We start from the raw sequence: 26,483 nt of genomic DNA on the forward strand, positions 1-26,483 counted from the left end.
GTTTATTGCTCTCAAAGTTTGTCAATTAAATTTTGCCTCAATCTAATTTTTTTGCCTCAGCTTTCTTACACTGACAAAATCCAACATCAAGTTGAGTATCTGAAACCCAACATTATATATGATTAAATAGAATTATTTGTAGATTCAGAAAGTCCCCAAAGCATGAGGACAGAGAAGAACCTTGGAAATTCATCTTCTCCTACTTCATTGCCTCTGCGTCCACGTTGATGATTGAAGTGAATAAAAGTTTTATTACAGAACATAAGAAAAATTAAATTGTAAGACGCTATAAAGAAATTAACTAAATGATATTTTTAAATTGAAGCCTAAATAAACCATAACTATAACTAGTAATACTGTTCCTTCGAGTTCTGGGATTCTCTAAAATATATCAGGGACTTTGGAGAGATGAAAAGGAAAGAAGACTAAAAGTCATCCTCTTCAACACAGCCTGAGCCAGAATAGTTCCACTATCATTTATTTTATATTTTGGGTTGTATGGGCTATTTCTTCCATTAAAAAGAGGCTCGATTGATTAAATTAATTAATAACTTTAAAAACTACTCATTGGGTTAAATGTTTTTCTTTTAGGTATAAAGAAAATAACAGGTCAGCAAGAAGAAGTAACTATCTGACCTTACCCAGCTTGACAATGTCAGACTTGAAACAAGAGACAGATTTAGGAAACACGTACAAAGAAAGGCTGTTTGTTCAGTACCTCTAAATATCTTCATGTATTCATCATGCAGCCTCCAGTTTAGGGATATAAAGATTTGCCCTAACAACTGGTCGAGGGATTAGATTACAAAAAAAAAAAAAAAAAAGAGAGAGAGAAAGGACAGATACTATATATATATATATATATATATATATATACACACACACTATACTATAGATACTATATATATAGCATAATATATAGTATATATATATATATATATATATATACACACACTATACTATAGATACTATATATATAGCATAATATATAGTATCTGTCCTTTCTCATTCAGAAAGATGGCGATGCTATTTTTAAAAATTTAAAAATGTTATTTCTTCAAATGTTATTTTGACTGTAGACTCCGAGGAATTAACTGAGGGTTTTGGAGTGAGGTGGGGTGGGAGGTTGGATGAGCCTGGTGGTGAGTATTGTGGAGGGCCCGTATTGCAAGGAACACGGGGTGTGGTACATAAATAATGAATTCTGGAACACTGAAAAGAAATTTAAAAAATAAATAAAAATTTTTAAAAAAATTTGTTACGTTACAAAGAGAAAATAAACTACACATTTCATGATAAAAAAATATTTAAAAAAACAGTAAAGACTACTTGGCGTTTTATACATAGAAATAATTTTGCTTAAAAATATTAATCTAAGAAGCCACATATGCTTTAGTTGTACATCTTTCCCCCCTTAAATTGACATGTTAAAGGGAATAGTTCTTTTGTCAGGGGTTTAAGCTTCACGGGCGAAGTGATTTCTACCTAAGGAAGCCACTTGAGGGCACCAAAGGCATTTCTCTCAAAGTCTGCATCCATTTAGAGGAGGCCCCTTTCCACCTCATTGTAAATTTAGAGGAAGTGGGTGGAGAAGACCAAGGTCTGGGAAAATGACCATAATAATAGTACCTTGTGTTTATATAGCACCTTTCTTCAATTAGCTCAGCATGTTTGGATATGATTATTCAGCTGGGAGCTTCCAGTTGTGGGAAATGAGGCACAAGGCAAACACGTGGCCTAGGTGGGACAGAGGGCGAGACTAATTCTTATTCATTTCAAATGCTCATTCATTATTTTTACACTAAAAAGCTGATGTGTGACCTTTCCTGTCCATTTCCTTAGAAACAATAAGTTGAGAAGTCAGAGTCCCAAACTCAAACACGTCTAATGGAAAGCCTCACGAGTTCTACTAGGAAAAGAAATCATACTCCTCACAGCCAAGAAGGGAACTATAATAGAATTCTTTCCCTCTCTATAAGTGTAGTTATAAAGAGACAATTCCAAAGCAAGTCGTGAAAATAACATAGCTTAAATCATCTTTAGTTGCATTTTACTTTTATTCCTCAAGCAAATTCACTCAAATTTGTATTCTAAATTATTCATTTTCTATCCATTCTCTGCTAAAAAAATTACCAAAATATGATAAGAAAAAGTTGAACTTGTATTGGAAAAACCTAAACTCTTTGTTCCACATAAGAAAATACTATTCTGGAGTTTAATGTGTTAGTGAAATGCTCCAACATGATTTAATAGAGAAACACCTAGATAAAAGACCATTTAATTACCAGACAATTAGATCTGGTTTAGTCATTGACTGAGAAGATGGTTATAGAGAAATTTTCCATCAGGAGCATTTGCAATGACTGATGTGTAATACATGATTAAGACGTTTGCTTCTGCCGAGTCATTTAGGGTCTTACCCGCTTATGAAAGCCTCACATTTTCTCTAAGTACTAAACATGTGCCTTTAACCTCTGATTAAGATGTGGGCATTTACTCACATGTAGGTTTGAGGCTGACTGTCCCTTTACAGGTCTGAACAGATTTTTGTTTAAATTTCAGATGATGCTTGAATTTGGCTTTCTTAATAGTTCAAATGATTTTAACAGATGTCTGTTATATAAAGAGTTTCTCCAAGGTGTTGGGGGACTAAAATAATTGCAAGTAACTTGTTTTCATGTAATGAAAATATCCAACTCAGAGACTCTGCATATCCTGAAATGAAAAACAATCAAATCATGCTTCTTTCTCTGTTTTATCTCCTTCCCTCCTCCACATTATACCAGTTATTTATTGAGTTTTATGGAAAATCTATTTGTTTGTATCTTATTTATTTGGATACCTGCCTCAGATGTCTTCTTTTCTAGAACTGGTACAGACTGACTTCTATAAACTACCTGTAACAATTATACATTATATTTCAACATAATATAAATGTGCAGGATGTGGCATTGGAGACAAGGGGTTTTAAGGGTGCTTGACTACCTAAATAGCTCAAAAATACATAAATCTAAAGGTCCAAAAAAATAAAATAGTACTTCCTTAGACTTGTGCTTATCACCAATAAATTCTTATTTTAAGTTATTGATTCCTCAAATTTTAAAGCTGGAAAGCCAAGCCACAGCAAGGTAAGGTAACCTGCTCATGCATACTCAGTGGCAGCCTTAAGTCTTTAAAGCTAGATCTTCCACAGTAGACTTTACTGTGTTAGTTTAATTAATCTTTATATTCCATCTGGATTTTTTAACTTCTAGTAAGAAGTAGGATAAAAAGCCAAATTTTCTTAAGATAGAGGATAAATCAATTCTATCCCGTAACTATTTTAGGGGAACTATTCTGTCTGGTGTTCTGCTTAACAGAGAGAAGACATAAGATTTGACTTGCAAGATTTCAGAATTACTTCTTATATTTTCTAATCAATTTAGTGAAAATAAACCCCAGTATCTGCAGTTTTAAATTTCCCAATTAGAAGTGTTTTCACAATTTTCATAACCAGAAAAAAACCCAAGTGCAATATTAAATAAAATAGGGTATACCTCTTAAAATCTTTTTCATGGTAGTTTTTCTCTACAGTTCTTTCATGTAAACATTCAAAATGCAAATTTTACCTGAAAGTAACTAAGTACCAGATTTCATTCAAAATTTGAGAGCTTTAATCATTATTATTCACACATACATAATCTGTATCCTGAAGGTAGGGATTTTATCTTGATCATCTCAATGTCTTCTGGCTTGGGTAAAAGCGACAATAAATGTCTGGTAAATAAATGATGGAAGATTGGGTCAATAAATTGATGTTTAAACCATTATTACAGGGTCACTCAAGGACAGAGAAAGGAGATAAAAAGGAAAATGAACAAGGATCAAAGTTTAAGGATCAACTACACTTAGGTCACTGCAAAAAGGAAAGAAGTTGGAGAAAAATATGATAAACAATCATAAGTTTGGGTTGGCAGTAGTGTTAAAGGTTAAAAATGATAGGAAATGTGGTAGTTATTAGAACTCTCCATAACTACTTCAGCTCTCTTTTCTTTGTGGCACATTAAAGAGTGTGTCTCCTTGACTTGTTTTGACTAATGAAATATGGTTGAAAGTGTGTGTGTTATTTTCCATTTTTGAGAGCCAATGAGAACTTCCCCATGCTTCCTTTTGTTTCCTTTTAATGACTAAAGATTTAGTCAAAGCTGCTTCATAAGCTTAGGATGAAGCACGAGAACATAATGAGCATCAGTGCTCCCTGCCAACTCAAAAAGAGCATGAACATGTAGCATGACTGAGAGATACATCTTACTTGTTAAAAGACATAAAATTTGGGGTTGTTTGTTATTGCAGCATAACCTAAGCTATCCTGACTGATAAAGAGAATAATAAGTAAGAACTTCATTATTTATTAGATAAGATTGGTTAAAATAGCCAGAGTTTTCGGTTTTAGATTTTTAGGCAGGAAGTAGATTGAAAACTTAAAAAATGAGTTATCAACTAGAAATTATGGACAAAAGTGTCAATTATCCATTTTAAAGATTTAATATAAAAGTAAAAGAATTATTTCTCATGTATTCCTATAAGAATTTCTTTAAAATACCATAAGAAATACAATAATGACAGAAAATGTGTATTGATATTGGAACCAAGGGAATAATATAGTTCAGCAACATGCCAACACTTTGAATAGTATTAAAGAAGAATATCTGAAATAAACACTCAAGAAAGATGGGATTGAAGGGATCACTGAGTGATCTCCTGTTTATCATAGTTGAAAAAGTCTGTGTTTGGAGGACACAGATCTCATTGCCTAGCAGAACTATAATAACATCTTCTGGTGTAGAAAACAAGATACTTGAAGTGAAGAAGTTTCTCTGAGGACAATTGTCAAAGCCTAATTTCCATTTTACTGACTTTTGGTTGGGGGAAGTAGAAACTCTCCTTTTGAAGTCACACCCTCGAGTTGCTAAGTAAATTATGAACAAACTAAATAAGATGGGAGTAATATTCCATGGGCCACTGATGAGGTTAGCTAGAGAGAGGTGTCACTGGCTAAGTTATATTTAGGCTGCCATAACAGCCTCATAAAAGAAATATTTTAGAACAGGAACAAACCTTCCTACATGGGATACAGTCCTCTATTTTCACAAATGGTGTCAGATATATGAGTTGGCAAAGTTAAACTCTAATAAATATAAAATTTTTCCATCTCCTGTAGGGTTACTGTGACTTAAATAGGGGCCTAAATGATATCCAAAAGCACCCATTTCACCTTTCTAAAATAGAAAAATATGACCTCTTTCTATAAGATTACTAAACAGAAATATCATTATAAAGAAGAAATCAGTAAGTAAATATATCTTATGGGACATAGCAACTGAAAGAAGCAGAAGAAAACTTTAGACCATCTCTAAACCTTCAAAGAAATCTGAGAGGATACTGCATCTATGAAATTTAAAAGAGAGGACAAAACTCATAACAGAGAAAAAGCTAAAGATGTGATTGCTCAACAAAAATAAATGTACAATGGAAACAGTGAACTGCTTAAAATTTAAAAATTAGAGGACATTTTAGTAAGTTACTTAGAAAAATCAGAGCAAAATGATAAAACATAAAAGACAAATGATCAGAAATACACATAACAGAATAGGGAGGCCAAATGTAGTCATTATAGGAATTTCAGGAGAAATGAACTGAGGATAAGATATAATACTGAGATAGGAAGAAAATTGCCCTAGACAAAGAAACCTTTGATATTTAGCTGCAGAGGAGTCCCAATTAAATACCAGGTAATTTTAATTAAAAAAATATGCAGCAGTATTTTAATTTAAAAAATACTTCAGCAATATTTTGTCATGAGACATATTAGGGAAAATTTTAGAATAAAAAATATTCCATAGGTATTATCAGAAAATGATACAAACATTGTCATAGGAAAAACAGGAATTCATATTAATAGTTTATGAAAGAAGAAATATAGTCACTAACATATGGAGAAACAAGGATTTAAACAAGAGTGACAATTTCTTACTTAATCACATTAGAGTGAATTAAAATATTGTAATACTTGGGGTAATCAAATGTACTTAGAAATGTGCACTCTAGAATATTTTGGGAGTATAAATTAGAACAAATTTTTTGTATGACAATTGAGAACATGTACTTAATACTTTTTGTAAATTTTTTGACAAAATTTCTATTTCCTTGAATATACATAAATAAAAAAATCATGTATTCATGCAAACTATAAGAATATTCAGCAAGAAAATAACAAAAGCATATCATCATAAATAAATAAAATTTGGCCTTTGTATAATCACGAATAATATACTACAGATGAATATGCTGAAGTGAATAGAAAAATATTCACAAAATTAGAATTTAAAAATATTCACATTTGTTGTTTGGATAAGCTCTACTAACTAAGCAGCTCTCCTTATTATGGGAATCAGGTAGAGTCTCTTCATCCCTAAGTAACAGGTTTCAGTTCCCTACTAGCCCACAGAAGTATTATTCAAACAAATTACACACTTCTTTGGGAACCAAGGTTTGTCCCATCCCCTTGATACTTACAGTCTGTCTCCTACAACTCCTAGTTGTTCACTCTGCTCCAATAGCAACCTCTGTGTGACTAAATGTTGAGAGTGGTATCCTTATCCTCTGGGCTGTGAGTGTATATGACAAGTAAACTGTTGTCAAACACATCTGTACACGATCAGTTGTCATGTGTTTGACCATTCCCATAACCTTAGAGTGGGGTTAACCAACAGGGTGAAGAGGAGGCAAATAAAACAAAAAGATTAAAGGTTTACATGAAATAGATGGATGGAGCAACATACTGTAGCAGGGGTAAGTTGGGGGACACCAACCCATAGGCAAATGAGTTAATTTTGTTAAGAAAGACACCTCATAAAAATAGAGCTACTCTATGACCCAGCAATTGCACTATTATGTATTTACTCCAAAGATACAGATGTAGTGAAAAGAAGGGGCACATGTACCCCAATGGTCATAGCAACAATGTCCATATTAGTCAAACTGTGAAGAAGACTAGATGCCCTTCAACAGACGAATGGCTAAAGAAGATGTGATACATATATACAATGGAATATTATCCAGCCATCAAAAAGGATGAATACCCACAATTTGCATCAATATGGATGGAACTTGAGGGGATTATGCTAAGTGAAGTAAGTCAAGCAGAGAAACGCAATTATCATATGGTTTCACTCATATGTGGAACATAATCAATAGCATGGAGAATGAGAGGGGAAGGGAGGGAAATCTGAATGAGGAGAAATCAGAGAGGCAGATGAAACATGAGAGACTATGGACCTCAGGACACAAACTGAGGGTTTCAGAGAGGAGGGGGGCAGAGGGAGGAGGTAACAGGGTGATGGGTAATGAGGAGGGCAGTTGTTTTGATGAGCACTGGGTGTTATATGTAACTAATGAATCATCAAACACTACATCAAAAACTAATGATGTGCTATACAGTGGCTAACTGAACATAATAAATTAAAAAAAAAAAAAAGAAAGAGCACTTCACCCTATTATATAGAAGAAAGGGGGGATAAAATGAGTGATGACCCAGCTGCACCCTTGCAGGATAGTTTGGGTATTGTTAATAAAGAAGGAGGCAATGTCATCTGCTGAAATCAAAAAGCAGTAATAAGGATTGGGTTTAAAAAGTGGATCCATTAGGATCAAGAAGATGTGGTATATATACACAATGGAATACTATGCAGCCATCAAAAGAAATGAAATCTTGCCATTTGCGACAACATGGATGGAACTAGAGCATATCATGCTTAGCGAAATAAGTCAAGCAGAGAAAGACAACTATCATATGATCTCCCTGATATGAGGAAGTGGTGATGCAACATGGAGGCTTAAGTGGGTAGGAGAAGAATAAATGAAACAAGATGGGATTGGGAGGGAGACAAACCATAAGTGACTCTTAATCTCACAAAACAAACTGAGGGTTGCTGGGGGGAGGGGGTTTGGGAGAAGGGGATGGGATTATGGATATCGGGGAGGGTATGTGCTTTGGTGAGTGCTGTGAAGTGTGTAAACCTGGTGATTCACAGACCTGTACCCCTGGGGATAAAAATATATGTTTATAAAAAATAAAAAGTTTAAATAAGCAAAAAAAAAAAAAAAAAAGTGGATCCATTAGGATATTTTAGCTCTCAAAGTGTATAATTAACAACTAACAGTAATTTCAAGATAATTAATTATCTTACATAATAAAAAGACTGAAAGCATGCAATTCCAGGATGAGTTCAAGAGCTCAACAAATATCAGCATACAGATTTGTCATCTTTTTTTTTTTTAAGATTTTATTTTTAAGTAATCTCTACTCCCAGCATGGGGCTTCAACTCACAACCCTGAGATCAAGAGTTGCATGCTCTACTGATTGAGCCAGCCAGGTGCCCCACAGGTTCATCATCTTTAAAACTTTTTCTACCTTCTCCTCAAAGTGGTAGGATGGCTTCTGCAGATCTAAGCATCAGAATTTCACATGACTTTCCCAAAGAAGGGACAATGGTAGTAGAAAAGAAACCACCAGAAGCCACCAACTAATATCCTCTTAATATCATTGGTCTAAACTGGTCAGGGCCTATCAGAAGACCAGCAACTGGTAAAGGAAATGTAATTAGCATGCCTGGCTTCAACCAATCATTATTTTTACTCTAGAATTGAACATTTTGCTTCCTGAATAAAAGTGGGGTTCTGTTAGCAAATAACAAAGGGAGACATAATTCAAAGTAAGCAACTTACAGACATTGTTCAAGAGAGTCTGAATAAGTTTTGTAAGAACAGCTGTGGATGATGCCATAATAAATGCATAAAACATGAATGAAAGGATTACTGGGCAGCTGTCAATGCAACATTGAAGGTGGAAAATCATGAATTAATAGAGAACATGATATCCTAGATTTGAGATTTTCTTTGGAAAACAGAACTCTAGCAATCAGAAATAAATCGGTATGTGGATATCAAAAGAAAAAAAAATGCTAGAATGTTCATGAAAACAGGGCTGAATGGCTCACCATGGGATCCAGAATAACACATGATAATGGACCTAGCTATGAGATACCAGAATTCAAAGAAAAAAGGTATGACTTTGGGCATTTGGAGATCAGGATGAAAAAATGGAATGAGCAGGTAGGATAAAGGAAATAGAATTTAATAAGCAAACCAGGATCCAAATTCATTGACATTAGGAACCATGATACTTCAAAGTGTAGACATGCGGGGGAGGGGGTCTGAAAATTTTTGATATAAATACAGTAGGTGTAGGGAGGTAAAGACCATTAGAAGGGTGTCTTTGGTGCAGTGGAGAAAATAGCAAGAATAATTTTTACATTGTTTACATTGTTCTGTATTCCCAGTTAGATTGCATTTTCTTTCAGGCCAGGAAGTGTATCTTCTATTTCTTTCTTATCCTCTTCTAGGGACAGATGGTAGTGGCTGTGGTGGTGTTAAAGGCAGTCCCCTAGGATCCTAAGATTTTACAAGGGCTTTAAATGCCAGTGATCACATTAGACTTGCACAGTTAGACTTTAAGTACTTTTGTAAAATTGAGAAATAATTTCATATTATTAATTAGGCTGGAGATATTGTATCTGGATGCAATTCTTTTTCTGATAGCATCTAATCAGACTCTCATTTTATCTACCAATGACTCATTTCCTCCAAATGCAATCAATGGCTGTGCCTAGATTATTCAAGTGCTCATAGATTCAAGGCTCCCAACTCCGGCAACATACTTAGTATCAGAAAGACATTTAGTTTAAAAAGGAGGTTAAAAAAAAAAAAAGTCAAAAAAAAAAAAAAAGTCAAACAATAGTCAAGAAATTAAATAAAATGTGTTATTTATACTAAGAAATATACTCTATACCCATAAATGGCATTTTTAAAAATCTATATTAACGTAAGAAGAAAGCGCAATGTAATTTTAAAAATTAATCCTTTGATGCATGTGAAATGTCCAAAAGATTTGTTTATAATGAGAATATGGGTGATTTTTACAGCAATTTTTATAGCTTTAACATCTTTCTGAAATAAATATATATCACTTGAGTTAAAATTATTGTACAGTGAATAACAATAGTAATAGACCTAAGGCAAACTTTGTCCTGTAAAAAAAGAGGGTCAACCAGGACGGAAAGAAAGAATGAGAATTCGTCAGGTTTCTCCTTTCAGAACACCAGAGGCTTTTTTTGAGAAATAAGAGAGACACTCCCACCCTTTCCTCCACCCGCACTAGTCCCAGCTTTCCCTCCCCCCACCCTCTTCCTGCCAGGTAGGTGGTGAGATTAGCTTCTGACTCACCATAATTCATATAGCTTCATTTCCTGTTTGGGACTCAGGCCAGAAGATCTGAGCAGAGTGTGATTCACCCACTGTTTTAAATAAATATCACCCAAGGCTTTTCCCAGTCCCTCAGGCAATTTCCCTTTGCCCCTTCAGAACAGTGTGCTTTATTATCCTATTGATGCCTTCTAGATTGCCTAATTAAAAACACTCCACACTTGGTCAAGAAGACTTTGAACTTTCAGAAGGCTGCGCATGAGTCTATCCCAGCTGTGAGGGTCATTTAGTTTTAGTTGGGCCTCTGTGGAAAGTAGGCAGGGAAGCCGAAGGGTGCTCCTCAGGCTCATGATCGGACGTCCCCAGGAGAGACATCCGTACCACTCTCCCCTGTGTTCTCCACTGTAACCACACTACTGGCTCTTAGAAAACAGTAGTATGAGGATGTGAATAATCATAAAACAAACAAGCACAAGCCCACAATGATTACGCCCAGGATATGTCCAGGGTCTGCCATTTCTCCAGTTTTTCTCGATGTTTTCTTCACTTTTTCAGACTTCTACGCAGGCTTCTTTCTCTTTGAAACGTCATTGACTGTCAAAGATCATTTCTTTTTAACTTCTAAGCACTCTGCCTCTAGGACCCCACCCTCCTCTTGTCCTAACTTCCACCAACAGGCTGATGAATTCTAAACTTGGATCTCTTTCTTTCACACTTCCATGTTCTGAGTAGGCCCTCTCAGGTGTCTTTCGTTTGTCATGTGCACACCCCCAGGTTCTGCATGCTTTATTTCTGAAGTTTTGACTTCCCACCTGCCCCTCAACCTGCTGTAGAAGACAATTCTTGGGCTACCAGGGCCACTTTGCAAGGACATGGCAAGTTTGTCCCTTGGGGCAGACCATAGCTAATGATCACCACAACAGATTAAAAGCCCAGCTCCCTCTCCCAGCAGAACAAGTTGCACGGCCCAATTTATTCCTCAGATATTCTCTTGAAATTGGAGGAGTCTGGGACTTCACCTGAGACTGCATCCTTGACTAACTTCTTCCCCTTCCTTCCCTGTAACTTCCACTGCTCCTCGAAGAACTTCTTTAGTAAACCACTCACACATAAATTTTTATCTTAGAATCTGCTGGGAAACTTGACCTAATCAGTTGACTGGACTTAAAATTCATCTGTCTAGCTGCCTATTTAAACATGGTCACCTGGATGACTCACATGGACCTTAAATTCTAATTTGCCAATAACTGAATTTACCCTTTTTCTCCTGATTTTGCTTCCCCTTCCCTAAATTATAAATACATCCAGTCTACCAAGATAGAAACGCAGGATTTATTCTTGATGTTTCTCTTCTCTTTGATCCCTATATTCACTTAGTCAAAATTTCCACCCATTTTAACTCATTAGCCTTTCTTAAATATTCTTCTTGTCTTCTTGCTCTATTACCACTGCCATTATGCGTTCAAGCCTTTACTTCTTTCTAGTCCTTCAACCCCCACTGAATGCTTAATCCCCTGAGGCTTGACCCTTCAGGGTGGTCATCTAACTACCCTTCTCCCAGACCTCAGTTCCTTTCTATCCCTCTTCTTCTGCCACATCCTCAAATTCACTACCACTCTAAATAATCTCCACAATGGTTCATCTCCTCTTTCATATATCTGAGTACTGCTAGAAAAATACCACTCCAGACCTGTACACCTGAAGCAAATAATACATTATATGTTAATTAAAAAAAGAAAAATATCAGTAAACCATATATACGTGAGCCACAAAATTGTAGTTTCCAATCCAAACAATTCGTTTTAGAATGTAAGAGGTCTTCTATTCTACAACCAATCCAATCCCAGTCCCCAAACTTGTTGCCTATGTTCTTCTCTTTCCCCCCATGTATTTTTGTTTCCTCATTTTTCCCAAATCCCATTTTTTTTCTTTCAGCTTTTATTTTATTAAGAAATGGTCTATCTTATCCTGAAACCCACAGACACACACACGTGCATGCACATGCACACTTGTATGCCCACAGACAGCAAACACATAAACCAATCATTCTCTGAACTCTCCATTGCACTTTAGCTACTGTCCTATTGCTCTTCACTATGAATCATCTAGCAATTTAAAAAAAGCTATTGACTGTCTCCACTAGAAAACCTCCAACAATCTGTGATTTTGCTTTGGAAGTTTAAGCATAGTTTCATGTTTTGTGTTTGAATCATTGATCCATTTGAATTTCTTTTGGTATAAAGCTATGTCAATAGCTATCCACTTCTTAAAAATGTGAACCACTTATTCCCTCACAATTTATTAAATTCATCTTTCCCATATTCATTCAAACTTTTGCCTAATTTTTCTCTAAAAATGGGGAAAATAGCACCTAACTTATATAGTTGATTTAAGTCTTAAATAACAGTATCTGTAAAGTGCTTAGAAGCATGTCTAGCATATAGAAAGTACACAATATATTTAGCAACTATTATACAAAACATAATTTGTGGGGCACCTGGGTGGCTCAGTGGGTTAAGCCTCTGCCTTCGGCTCAGGTCATGATCTCAAGGATGGAGTCCTGTATCAAGTTCTCTGTTCAGTGGGGAGCCTGCTTCCTCCTCTCTCTCTCTCTCTGCCTGCCTCTCTGCCTACTTGTGATCTCTCTCGGTCAAGTAAATAAATAAATTCTTAAAAAAACATAATTTGTATTTTATTTCTGAGTTATATTCTTTTTTAACATTTTTCTAAGATTTTATTTTTAAGTAATCTCTACACCTAATGTGGAGCTCAAACTCAACCCCAGGATCGAGTCACATGCTCCACAGACTGAGTCATCCAGGCATCCCTGAATTATATTCTTATCTATCAATAGACAATACCCCCTTACTAACACCCTTCTTTTTTGGCTATTCTTGTGTGATGATTTTCTTATTAAAATCATCTCTCCTTGGGGTGCCTGGGTGGCTAAGTCAATTGAGTATCCTACTCTTGATCTCAGGGTCCTGGGATCCAGCCCTGCATAAGACTTCAAGCTCAATGTGCAATCTGCTTCTCCCTCTCTCTCTGCCCATTCCTGCATTCTCTCTCTCTCAAATAATATTTTTTTTTTAAAAAGACATTTTTCCTTGCTAAAAACCAAACTTATAAAACTTGAAGTATTTCTAACATATAACTAACTTTAGGAAGATCTGATTTTTAAAATATTTTTGAGGGACACTTGGGTGGCTCGGTTGGTTAAGCCACTGCCTTTGGCTCAGGTCATGATCCCAGGGTCCTGGGATCAAGTCCCGCATGGGGCTCCTTGCTCAGCAGGGAGCCTGCTTCTCTCTCCTGCCGCTCTGCCTGCTTGTGTGTACTCTCTCTCTCTCTCTCTCTGACAAATAAATAAATAAATAAAATCTTTAAAAAAATAAATGAAATAAAACATTTTTGAGTTTTTCTTACAAGAAATATTTAAAATATTTGTTATTAATTCTTTTAAAGATTAATTTCATTAATTCTAAGCATCCATTAAAACATTATTTCTCCACTCATTTCTTTTCCATTGGTTATTTTTCTACTTCTACACTAAGACCATATCATTTTAACTATGGTTGCTTTGAATTATTTTTTATATCTCATAGGACTAGTTCTCCTCTATTTATCTTCATTTAAAAATAATGTGGCCATTTTTAAGCATTTCCTTTTCCAAATAAATAGAAAACTCAGTGTATCAAAATCCATTTAAAAATCCCTTTGAAATTTTATGAATATTGTATTACATTTACAGCCTGGGCATTCTTACAATCTCTAGTGTTCTTATCTTTAAAAATAAGAATATTACAAAATTTATTATGATTATCTTATATTTTTCAATTACATTTATTAATCCATCATTAATTTTACATAGTCCTGTTGAATTTACTTCCATATTTTTAAGGTTTTTAAATTTGTGACTATTTCCTTTTCTTTTCTATTATATTTTTAGAATTTGTTTTTGCTTCTGGGATATAATATTTAATTTTATGTTTCCCTAGTATCTGTCTACTTTACTAAACTCTTTTATTGGTTTTAATAATTTTTAGTTGTTTATCAAGAATGCTTGAAAAAAATCCATACTCAATTCCTGGATTTAGTTTTTTATATATTCAATTAAACTATATGAAATTAGTTGCCAGTTTTAAACCAAGAAGGTTTAAATAGTGAAAATTTCACATGGATATGTATATATCTACTTATATATGTATATATCTACATCTATATAGACCCATAGTTATATACATATATAGAGAGAGACAGAGAGAGATATAAGTTTTCATTGTATAGTTTACATTTTATGTATCCTTGCTAAGTTTTTTCTTCTTGATCAATTACCTAGTGACTTATTTTAAGTCCTGCCACCGTGATGATGTATTTCTTCTTGCTAGTCTATCAAGTTTTGCCTTACACAATTTGAAGCTTATACAGTTTGAAACTTTGTACAGCTTGAAGCACACAAATATATCTTCCTGGGCAGTTGTTCTTTCAATGATTATGTAGTGACCACTTTATCTCTGTCACTGCCTTAAAATATTTCTTCCTTAGAGTGTCACCTTCATTAACTTTCATTTGGTGATTTATCTATTGTAATTATTATCTTTCTACTCTCAACCTCTCAGTGCACTTTTCTTTTAGATGTGCTTTTATAACTGCATTCTTTCTCTCTTTCTTTCCTTTTTATTGAATTTGACAGGCTTTTAGCTGATAAGCTTTGCTTCTTACTGAAGCAGACTCCCCGCTGAGCAGGGAGCCTGATGAGGGGCTCAATCCCAGGACCTAGGGATCATGAACTGAGTTGAAGGCAGACACTTAACCAAGTGCCCCCAGAAGTATATATTCTTTAGAAATCCTTCAGCAAGAGTTCATTAATGGAAAGTGTGTTCTTTGTAGAAAGTTTGTTTTCATCTCCAGTTGTTTAAAGAACCTTTTTTTCTTCAATGTCTTGAGATTCATTGTGCAGTATTTAGCTAAATCCAGTTGTATTTATACTTCCCTAGACTCCTTAGGGTTCCTGAGCTGAGCCTCTGACCCTTTTGTGCCTTTTTTTTTATTTTTCAGAAAATTTCATCCATTACTTACTTAAAATCAGTTTTCTTCTTTTTAATATTGTGTCCTCTTTATTTTATCCTTCCAGAACTCTAGTTGGTAATACAACTTGAACACCTGGGCAAGAGGAGTTCAATCTTAGAACCCATATTTTTAAAAATCCTGCTTTCATCACTACACACACACACTATTTGAGAACAATTGTCACTTGTAATTCAGCATTCAATGCTGGTACAGTGCACCCTAAAACTTCAAATATCTGCTTTTACAATTAACAGCATTGAGAAACCTCTTTTTGAATTTTTTGGGGAAAAAAAAACTGCTTTGAAATGCATGAATATCCATAGGTTATATGATAGCCATTGTCAAAAATAGACAGTGCTTCATAGCTAAAAGACTATTTGAGCAATTAAAGAGTTAGCAGAAGACTACATAATTTCCCAAATTCTTCTTTTCCTAAAGAATGAATATAAAAAAATTATTCCATAACATAATGTATTTCCAAGTAGTGTCGTGGGTCCACTCTGTAATTTCTATTTTCTTTTTTCTTTTATTTTTATTCTGATTTATGATTCCATAATACCTAGAATTTAGCTTGGTCTGCAACAGTTAGTTGTACATGGTGATTGAGAAGCATTTTCTAATATTTAACAATTCAGGTTATTCTTTCTTTTTTCATTTAATTCAGGTTATTCTAAATCTGTATTTGTATACACATAAATTCTTGGTGTACAAATGATTTACATTATTGTATAGCTCTAGGTATCACTTTATGAGATGGTAAAACTCATTACAGGAGAGCAATTAATTTGATTTAATTAAAATATTTTCATTATCCATGGAACAGTAATTTATTAAAGTTAATTCTTACAATATTAATTTAATATTAAATTTAACAATATTTTATACATTTCTATTAAAAAAATCTAGATGTGGCAGTTAACAAAACCAAAAGACAACTGGCAGAATGGGAGAAGATATTTGCAAATAACATATCAGATAAAGGGCTAGTGTCCAAAATCTATAAAGAACTTAGCAAACTCAACACCCAAAGAACAAATAATCCAATCAAGAAATGGGCAGAAGACGTGAACAGACATTTCTGCAAAGATACCCAGATGGCCAACAGACACATGAAAAAGTGCTCCACATCACTCGGCATCAGGGAAATACAAATCAAAACCACAATGAGATATCACCTCACACCAGTCAGAATGGTTAAAATTAACAAGTCAGGAAATGACAGATGCTGGCAAGGATTCAGAGAAAGGGGAACCCTCCTACACTGTTAATGGGAATGCAAGCTGGTGCAACCACTATGGAAAAAAGCATGGAGGTTCCTCAAAATGTTGAAAATAGAACTACCCTATGACACAGCAATTGCACTACTGGGTATTTACCCTAAAGATACAAACGTAGTGATCCGAAGGGGCACGTGCACCTGAATGTTTATAGCAGCAATGTCTACAAGGGCCAAACTATGGAAAGAACCTAGATGTCCATCAACAGATGAATGGATAAAGAAGATGTGGTAAAATATATACAATGGAATACTATGCAGCCATCAAAAGAAATGAAATCTTGCCATTTGCGATGACAAGGATGGAACTAGAGGGTATCATGCTTAGCGAAATAAATCAATTGGAGAAAGACAACTATCATATGATCTCCCTGATATGAGGAAGTGGAGATGCAACATGGGGGGGTTAAGAGGGTAGGAGAAGAATAAATGAAACAAGATGGGATTAGGAGGGAGACTCTTAATCTCACAAAACAAACTGAGGGTTGCTGGGGGGAGGGGGTTTGGGAGAGGGGGGTAGGGTTATGGACAGTGGGGAGGGTATGTGCTATGGTGAGTGCTGTGAAGTGTGTAAACCTGGCGATTCACAGACCTGTACCCTTGGGGATAAAAATACATAACATGTCTATTAAAAAAATTTTTTTTTAATCTAGGTGTGATATAAAGTTCTTAGAACATTCCCAAATCTAATAATTATTTAAAATTAGATGAATTTAAAATATATAACAACAAAAAAATAAAAAATAAAAATAAATAAAATAAAATATATAAGAACTATGGTAACTCAAGGACAGTTCTTTAATTTGACATAATTGTGACTGAAAAAAGTTATATAAGAATTTTGTTTTTAATAATATAATATTGGCCTTTTGAAATGAAGAAAAATAAAATTTTAAAATTTAATGTAATGATTTATAAATTGTGTATGTTTTTGTATATTATTCATCCAAATATCACTCGTCCATCACCATAAAACCCAAAAATGCACAACAATAATTTGTTAGTCACCTTTGATAATCTGATCATTTTTAGTTCTATAAAAGTCATAACTTAGCACATTTTTATAGTTATGAAGGTATATTTGTCAAGGAAGAAAGATATAAATTATTTAATAATTTGTTAGTTTGAATTCTAACTCTCAAATATTTACATAGGTTTAATGTATATCTGCATTTGTACTGACCTGGGACCCACAAACACCTACCAGATATGGTAATCATTTCCATCTCTCCAAATCAATTTTTTAAGCTTCTTTAGTGAACACAGGGAAAAAATATTCTGAATATATGGCAAAAACCTTCATATTCTCCTTTATGATTCTTTACCTCTTTCATGTTTTCCATCTTTCTCTCTGTCTCTTTTGGTAATTCCAAGAACTATTTTTAATAGCTTTATTGAGAAATAATTGATATACAAAAACTACACATATTTAATGCACATGATTTGATGGGTTTAAACATATTTATACACCTGTGAAGCCAACACCACAATTAGGTAATAGATATATCCATTACCTCCAAAAGTTTTCTTATCTCCCTTTGTTCTTTTTTTTGTGTGTGGTAGCAACATTTAACATAAGATCTACCCTCTTAAATGTTTAAGTGTACAATATAGTAATGTTAATGGGCACTATGGTGTACAAAAAATCTCTAAAACTTACTGATTTCCATAACTGAAACTTTATACTGAGATATCTTTTAGAGATCCTGATTTCAATACTTTTGAACATATACTAGGAAGTGGGATTGCTGCATTATATTGTAGATCTACTTTTTTAAAATTTCTTTTCAGTGTAACAGAATTCATTGTTTATGCACCACACCCAGTGCTCCATGCAATACATGCCCTCCATAATATCCACCACCTTGTTCCCCCAACCACCCACCCCCTGCCCCTTCAAAACCCCCAGATTGTTTTTCAGAGTCCATAGTCTCTCATGGTTCAGCTCCCCTTCCAATTTACCCCAACTCCCTTCTCCTTTCCATCTCCCTATGTCCTCCATATTATTTGTTATGCTCCACAAATAAGTGAAACAATATGATAATTGGCCTTGACTTATTTCACTCAGCATAATCTCTTCCAGTTCCATCCATGTTGTACAAAAGTTGGGTATTCATCTTTTCTGATGGAGGCATAATATTCCATAGTGTATATGGACCACATCTTCCTTATCCATTTGTCTGTTGAAGGGCATCTTGGTTCTTTCCACAGTTTGGCGACCGTGGCCATTGCTGCTATAAACAATGGGGTACAGATGGCCCTTCTTTTCACTACATCTGTATCTTTGAGGCACTACCCAGTAGTGCAATTGCAGGGTCATAGGGAAGCTCTATTTTTAATTTCTTAAGGAATCTCCACACTGTTCTCCAAAGTGGCTGCACCAACTTGCATTCCCACCACCAGTGTAAGAGGGTTCCCTTTCTCCACAACATCTCCAACACACGTTGTCTCCTGTCTTGCTTAATTTTGGCTATCTGACTGGTGTAAGGTGGTATCTCGATGTGGTTTTAATTTGAATCTCCCTGATGGCTAGTGATGATGAACATTTTTTCATGTGTCTGATAGCCATTTGTATGTCTTCATTGGAGAAGTGTCTGTTCATGTCTTCTGCCCATTTTATTACATGATTATCTGTTTTGTGTGTGTTGAGTTTGAGAATTTCTTTATAGATCCTTTTGTCTGTACTGTCATTTGCAAATATCTTCTCCCATTCCGTGGGTTGCCTCTTTGTTTTGTTGACAAAAATAACAGAAGCTTTTGATTTTGATGAAGTCCCAAAAGTTCATTTTTGTTTTTGTTTCCTTTGCCTTTGGAGACATATCTTGAAAGAAGTTGCTGTGGCTGATATCAAAGGGTGTGTGTCCTGGTAGTATATAAATCTTATACTTGAGGTTCTTTTTGATGAGGTTTTTGTTTTGTTGTTGTTTTGCTTTTGTATATATATATATATATATATATATATATATATATATATATATATTTTCTATTGTCATCTACTTTTATCAGTCTTTTTGTTTTTTCTGTTTTTGGTTGTATACTTTATAAATTTTACCTTGGGGCCCATTTGGGCTGGGCCTTCTCTTTTATTTTATCTTTTTTTTTCCTACCTCTCTCTCTTTCTCTTTTTCTTTTCTTTTTACTCTCTTTATTTTTTCTTTCATTTTGGTGGGGACTCTTGATTGCTCAGAAGCATTTCAGGGTGCACCTTGACTGCACCATGGTCGATACATCCAGCTAAATCTGTTCTGCCATCTCTCACCAAAATGACTAGGAGGAGGAATGCCCAACAGAAGAAAAATTCAGAGGCTGGGCCTTCTGCAACAGAGCTAATGGCTATCGACATAGATAATATGTCAGAAAGGGAATTCAGGCTAAAAATTATCCAGGCAATAGCTAGGTTGGAGAAAGCCATGGATGACAAAATGGAATTGATTAGGGCAGAACTGAAAGCCACCAGGGATGATGTTCACAATGCTCTCAATGAGTTCTAATCTAATCTAAATTCTCTAAAAACTAGGGTAACTAAGACAGAAGATAGAATTAGTGATCTGGAGGACAAACAGATAAAAAAAAAGGATCAGGAGGAAGCCTGGATCAAACAGCTTAGAAGCCACGAAAACAGAATTAGGGAAATAAATGACACCATGAAATGTTGTAACATCAGAATTATTGGAATCCCTGAAGGGGAGGAGAAAAAAAAGAAGTCAGAAGATATAGTGGATCAAATTCTCTATGAAAATTTTCCCAATCTTGCAAATGGAACCAGCGTTCATGTACTGGAGACAAAATGGTCTCCCCCCAAGATTATAGAATCTTGAAAGTCCTCGAGACACCTGATAGTAAAAATGAGGAATCATAGTTGTAGACAGGCTCTCTTGAAGGCAGCTAGGACAAAGAAGCTCCTTACATACAGAGGAAAGCCCATCAGAATAACATCAGACCTGTCCATAGAAACCTGGCAAGCCAGAAAGGGCTGGCAAGATATATTCAGGGAACTAAATGAGAAGAACATGCAGCCAAGAATACTTTATCCAGCAAGACTGACATTCAAAATGGATGGAGATATAAAGAGTTTCCAAGACCGGCAAGGCTTAAAAGAGTATGCGACCACAAAGCCGACACTGCAGGAAATATTAAGGGGCGTTCTATAAAAGAGGAAAAATCCTAAGAATATCATTGAACAGAAATATGGAGACAATATACAGAAAGAAAGACTTCAAAGGTAACACGATGTCAATAAAAACGTATCTATCAATAATCACTTTCAATGTGAATGGCCTAAATGAGCACATAAAATGACACAGGGTTGCAGATTGGATAAAACGACAGGACCCATCCATATGTTGCCTACAAGAAACCCATTTTGAACCTAAGGATACACCCAGACTGAAAGCGAAGGGATGGAGAAACATCTTTCATGCCAATGGGCCTCAAAAGAAGGCCGGGGTATGATGGGGTATGATATGAGAATCATATCAGATAAATTAGATTTTAAACTAAAGACTGTAGTCAGAGATACAGAAGGATGCTACATAATTCTTAAAGGGACTATCCACCAAGATGATCTAACAATTGTAGATCTACTTTTAGTTTTTTGAGGAAACTCCACACTGTTTTCACAACCAGCTGCACAATTTTACACTTTCACCAACAGTGTACCAAGGTTCCCATTTCTTCACATATTCACCAAAACTTGTTGGAAAAGTTAGTTGTTATCATTTTAATGTCTTTAACTTGTTAAAAATACATTATATGTATTCTTACATTTCCTGTGCATTTGAAAAGAATGTGCACTCTGTTGCTGTTGGATGGAATGTTCTGTATATGTCTGTTTAGTCCATTTGGTTGATAGTATTGCTCAAGTCTCTTATTGACTTTTTGCTTGGGTGTTCTATCCATTATTGAAAGTGAGATACTGAAGACCCCTACTATTATTTTATTTCTATTTCTCCCTTCAGTTCTATTAATGTTTGTTTTATGTAGTTAGGTGCCCTGATGGTCATGCATATCTCTCTATAATTGCTATATCTTCTTGATCAATTAATTCTTCTATTATTATATAATGTCTATGTTTCTCTTGTGATAGTTTTAGATTTAAAGTCAACTCTGTCTGATATTAATTTAGCTACACTTGCTCTCTTTGGGTTACCATTTACATGAAATATCATTTTCTATTCTTTCACTTTCAGCCTAACTGTGTTTTTAAATTTAAAGAGAGTGTTTGGTAGATAGCATAAAGTTGAATCTTTATTTTGAGTCCATTTGGCCACTCTATACCTGTTGATTAGGGAGTTTAGTCCATTTGCATTTAAGCTAATTATTGATAAGACAAGGCTAACAGTTGCCATTTTGCTCATTTTTTTTCTGTCTCTCTTGTAGTTCTTTTGTTCCTGGTTTCTTTCTTTCTTCCTTCCTTCTTTTCTTTCTTTATTTTTCTATTTTTTTTTTTTGCTGTCTTTATGTTTTCTTAATTTTTATAGTGATATTCTATGACTCTTTTTTCTTTTTTTAACTCTTTTTTTTTAATTTAAGTTTTACTTAGTTAACATACAGAACCATATTGGTTCTGGAGAAGAATTCAGTGATTCATCACTTACACACAACACCCAGGGCTCATCACAAAAAGTGCCCTCATTACTACCCTTCACCTCTCTATCCCACCTTTTTCTGAATCTTTTTTTAATTTTTATTTTGTGTATCTTCTATGCGTATTTTCTTCATAGTTACCACAAGGCTAACATTAAACACTTCTAATTACAAGTGTTTTTAAAGCTGATCACTATTTAATTTTATTCATATATAAAAATTCTACAATTTTACTTCTCACACATACCTTTATATTATAGATGTCACAATTTACATGCTTTTATATTGTATATTTATTAACAAATTTTTGTAAAGCTAGTTATTTTTAGTACTTTTTAAAAATTTTTCCACTAAAATTAGAAGTGATTTATGTGCCATCATTACAATATCACAATATTCTGTACTTGTATATTTTTTGTTAGCTCTGAGTTTATACTTCCATATATATTTGTGTTTCTATTTAATGTCCTTTTATTTTAACTTGAAAAACTCTCTTCAGCTCTTCTTGAAAGTCAAGTCTAGTTATGATTAACTCCCTCATCTTGTTTGCCTTAGAAATTATACATTCTCCAATTTTGGATTGAAAGGTTCTAGATACAGTATTCTTGGCTGGAAGTTTTTCTTTAGCCCTTTGAATATGTCATCTTACTCTATTCTGCAGTGCAAGGTTTCTATTGAGCAGTTTGCTGATAGTCATGGGGGCTCACTGGTACATGATGAGTTGGTTTTTGGTTTTTGTTTTGCTGCTTTCAAAACTTTCTCTTTGCCAGGATGCCTGGGTGGCTCAGTTGGTTAAGTGTCTGCTTTGGCTCTGGTCATGATCCCAGGGTCCTGGGATTGAGTCCCACATCGGGCTCCTTGCTTGAGAGGAAGCCTCTCAAGCTTCTCCCTCTGCCTGATGCTTCCCCTGCTTCTGCTCCATTTCTCTCTCAAATAAATAAATAAAATATTTAAAAATAAATAAATAAATAAAAGTCATTTCCATTTTTTTTCCCTGTAAATTTTGTATTTATATAGTTTGGCCATTTTCTAATGGTTGAAGGACTTTTGTTGACTTGGAACAGCTAAGTCTCCATCATGTTTGCAAGTGCAGTATGAGATTATCCTACTCAGGCATAGTCTTAAGCCTGATGTTATAGGAATTGATTTAAATAATCTATATTGAATGGATAAAGAATATGTAATATATATATATATATATATATATATATATATAATATATAATTGAATATTATGCAGCCATCAAAAATTGAAATCTTGCTATTTGCAATGACATAGATGGAACTAGAGGGTATTAGGCTAAGTGAAATAAGTCAATCAGAGAAAGAAAATTATCATATGATCTCTCTGATATGAGGAATTTGAAAGGCAGGAGCATGGAGGGAAAAATATATAACCAGATGTGACTGGAGAGGGAGACAAATGCATAGGAGACTCTTAATCTCAGGAAACAAACTGAGGGTTGCTGGGTTGGGGGAGTGATAGGGTGGCTGGGTTATAGACATTGAGGAGGGTATGTGCTATGTTAAGTGCTATGAACTATATATGACTGATGATTCACAGACCTGTACCCCTAAAGCAAATAATACATTATATGTTAATTTTAAAAAAGTAAATCTATTTATGCTACTGACATATTAAAATAAGGGTGACTCCTTATTCACAAAAAAACCTCAAACCCCTATATCTTAATTCTCAGCTTTAATCATCAACTATGTCACACTTAGTACTCTTGCAACACTGAACTGCTTCGCATACTATCTTGTTTTCCCAATGCTGTGTTCTATTCCTGAAATACATTCTTCCTGGTCCTCATTTCTGTCACCAACCTCTTATCATTTATCCTATAAACACAGCCTTTTCTGAGTTCATTTTACTCATCCTCTATGATGCATTTAAACCATAACTTCTTTCAATTTTTTAAGGCAGAGTCTGGTATCAATCCTCTGCACACTCAAATTGCCTATTGTAACTACTAAAATTATCTGATTGGGGCACCTGGGTAGCTCAGTTGGTTAAGTGTCTGACTCTTGATTTCAGCTCAGGTAATGATCTCAGGGTTGTGAGATTGAGTCCCGTGTCTGGCTCTGCACAGGGCATGGAGCCTGCTGAGATTTCTCTCTCTCTCTTCCTTGACCCTACTCCCCCTCTCTCTCTTAAAAAAATATATCTGATTATGTTATCATCTTTTCACTGGGCTGAGAACTTATTGTCAAGGAGTCTATTCTATTAATCTTTGAATTCCTAGAATGTAGGTTGTATGCATCAATAGTACTTATTAAATAAATGAATGTACCCACCAAATAAACTAGCCTAACCCTCCCCAGGGATAGAGAATTAGAAAAAGTGTGGAAGACAAAATGGATGCAGCAGTATACTCTTCTTCCTGACCACTCCCTGCCTTTCACCAAACACACTTCAGGCAGATGTATTAGTTTTGAGTGTGATTATACCAAGAAGCAGTAGAGATACTATGGCTAAAAAGGAAAATACATACACATATGTGTATGTGTGTGCGTTTTCAGAAAGTCTTGAGATAGTAGAGCATGCACATAAAATAAATACCTGTAATTTTAAAGTGCATACAAATGAATTGTTCCAGAATGTGAAAAAGTATTATCAGAGCCTGGGAGGGTTCATACCTCTCAAGAAATAAAGAATATTTTCATCTGAGATGAACTAGTATAATTAGTATAAGTTAACAATCAGCATCATCATGGTAACATAATTGCTACTTTGAGGAGTATTTTTATTCCTACTATTGAGATGACTCAGGTGTTTCAGAAAACAAAACCAAATAAAGGGCAAATGACTTCCGTGTTATTCCTTACACTCCATAAGTAAGTGAAACCACATGTTAATTGACTCTTTCTGCTTGGAAAATATTGGGAGATGGAGAGGAGAAGTGAGTTGGGGGAAGTTGGGGTTGGGGGGATGAACCATGAGAGACTGTGGATTCTGAGAAGCAAAATGAGGCTTCTGAGGGGAGGCTGGGTGGGGGGGATGGGTGAGCCTGGTGGTGGATATTATGGAGGGCATGTATTGCATGGAGCATTGGGTGTGGTGCATAAACAATGAATTCTGGAACACTGAAAAAAATTAAATTAAATAACATAATTTTAAAAAATGCAAATGAGTGGATGAGTATGCCATGAAGGCCGTTCTTAGATGATCAAAGCTCTATTTCAGTTACTGCCAGTATTACAAACGTCGCCTTCATAAGTGTACTCTAAGCAGTTAACTAGCACAATATTGGAGGTCTGCCTGGGCTCTTTACTTGGGCTGAAGGTCTCAGAAAATTGGAAGAATTCTGAGAATACTCAAGTATGTTCCTTTTTCACCATACTGTTATTGTCATGGTTACAAGAGAAGGAGATATTTAATTCAAAATACTGGGCCTGAATCTTTTGTTTAGGTTATCTGATATCATGATGAAAGTAGATTAGAGAAAAAAGAAAGGAGAGGTTCCCCAGGCTCATACTAATGGCCAGTTCCCTGCATTGTGGACAAAATACATTTCTAAATCCATCAATCATTTTATGTAGGGCACCAAATTATAAGAGACAGATTAAAATAGACTCAAGGGGAAGAAAGAATAGTGGGGAAGAGAAAGAGCTGTTTTGTTATATTTGTTTTGTATATATTTGTTATATTTGCTATATTCGTATATATTTATACTTGTTATATTTGATTACTAGGGGCTTCCATACTCAAAGAGTTAAACAACCAGACTCATAAACTAAGAACTAAGGCAATTCTGGCCTTCAGGCAATGAAAACCATTGTCAGCTGTCTCTCTCCCTCTCTCTCTTTCTTTCTCATTTCGGCTTCTCATGGCCAGTTAGTTTCACTCCCCCTTATAAGCCCGTGACTTTACATGGTGGGAAATACTGATTCTAACAGCAATGAGTTCAGAACCTCAGTTTCAGAGTAGAGAATATAGAGATCTTACTCCACAGTTCCTGGAATGGAATATTCCTAAAACAGAATGCAATAAGCCAGGCTCAGCTTGAACCACGCAATCACCACCCCGCTAAGTCACTATGACTTGTGGCGGCTGGGGCTTAGGGTAGTATGATGGGTCCAACTTGGATGGCGTCTACTCCTTTGCTTAATTATTGCATTTGACTAGGGCCGGTGTCAAGGGGTGTGGAGGTGCTCTATGAAAACCACAGGGAGGGAGGTAGCAAAGGATTCCCAAGAGCAGAAAAAGAGAAAAATGGGGGCAGAAAAAAGAAAAAGACATCAA

The sequence above is a fragment of the Mustela nivalis genome (assembly GCF_964662115.1).
Source record: "Mustela nivalis genome assembly, chromosome: 4".
Taxonomy (NCBI): domain Eukaryota; kingdom Metazoa; phylum Chordata; class Mammalia; order Carnivora; family Mustelidae; genus Mustela; species Mustela nivalis.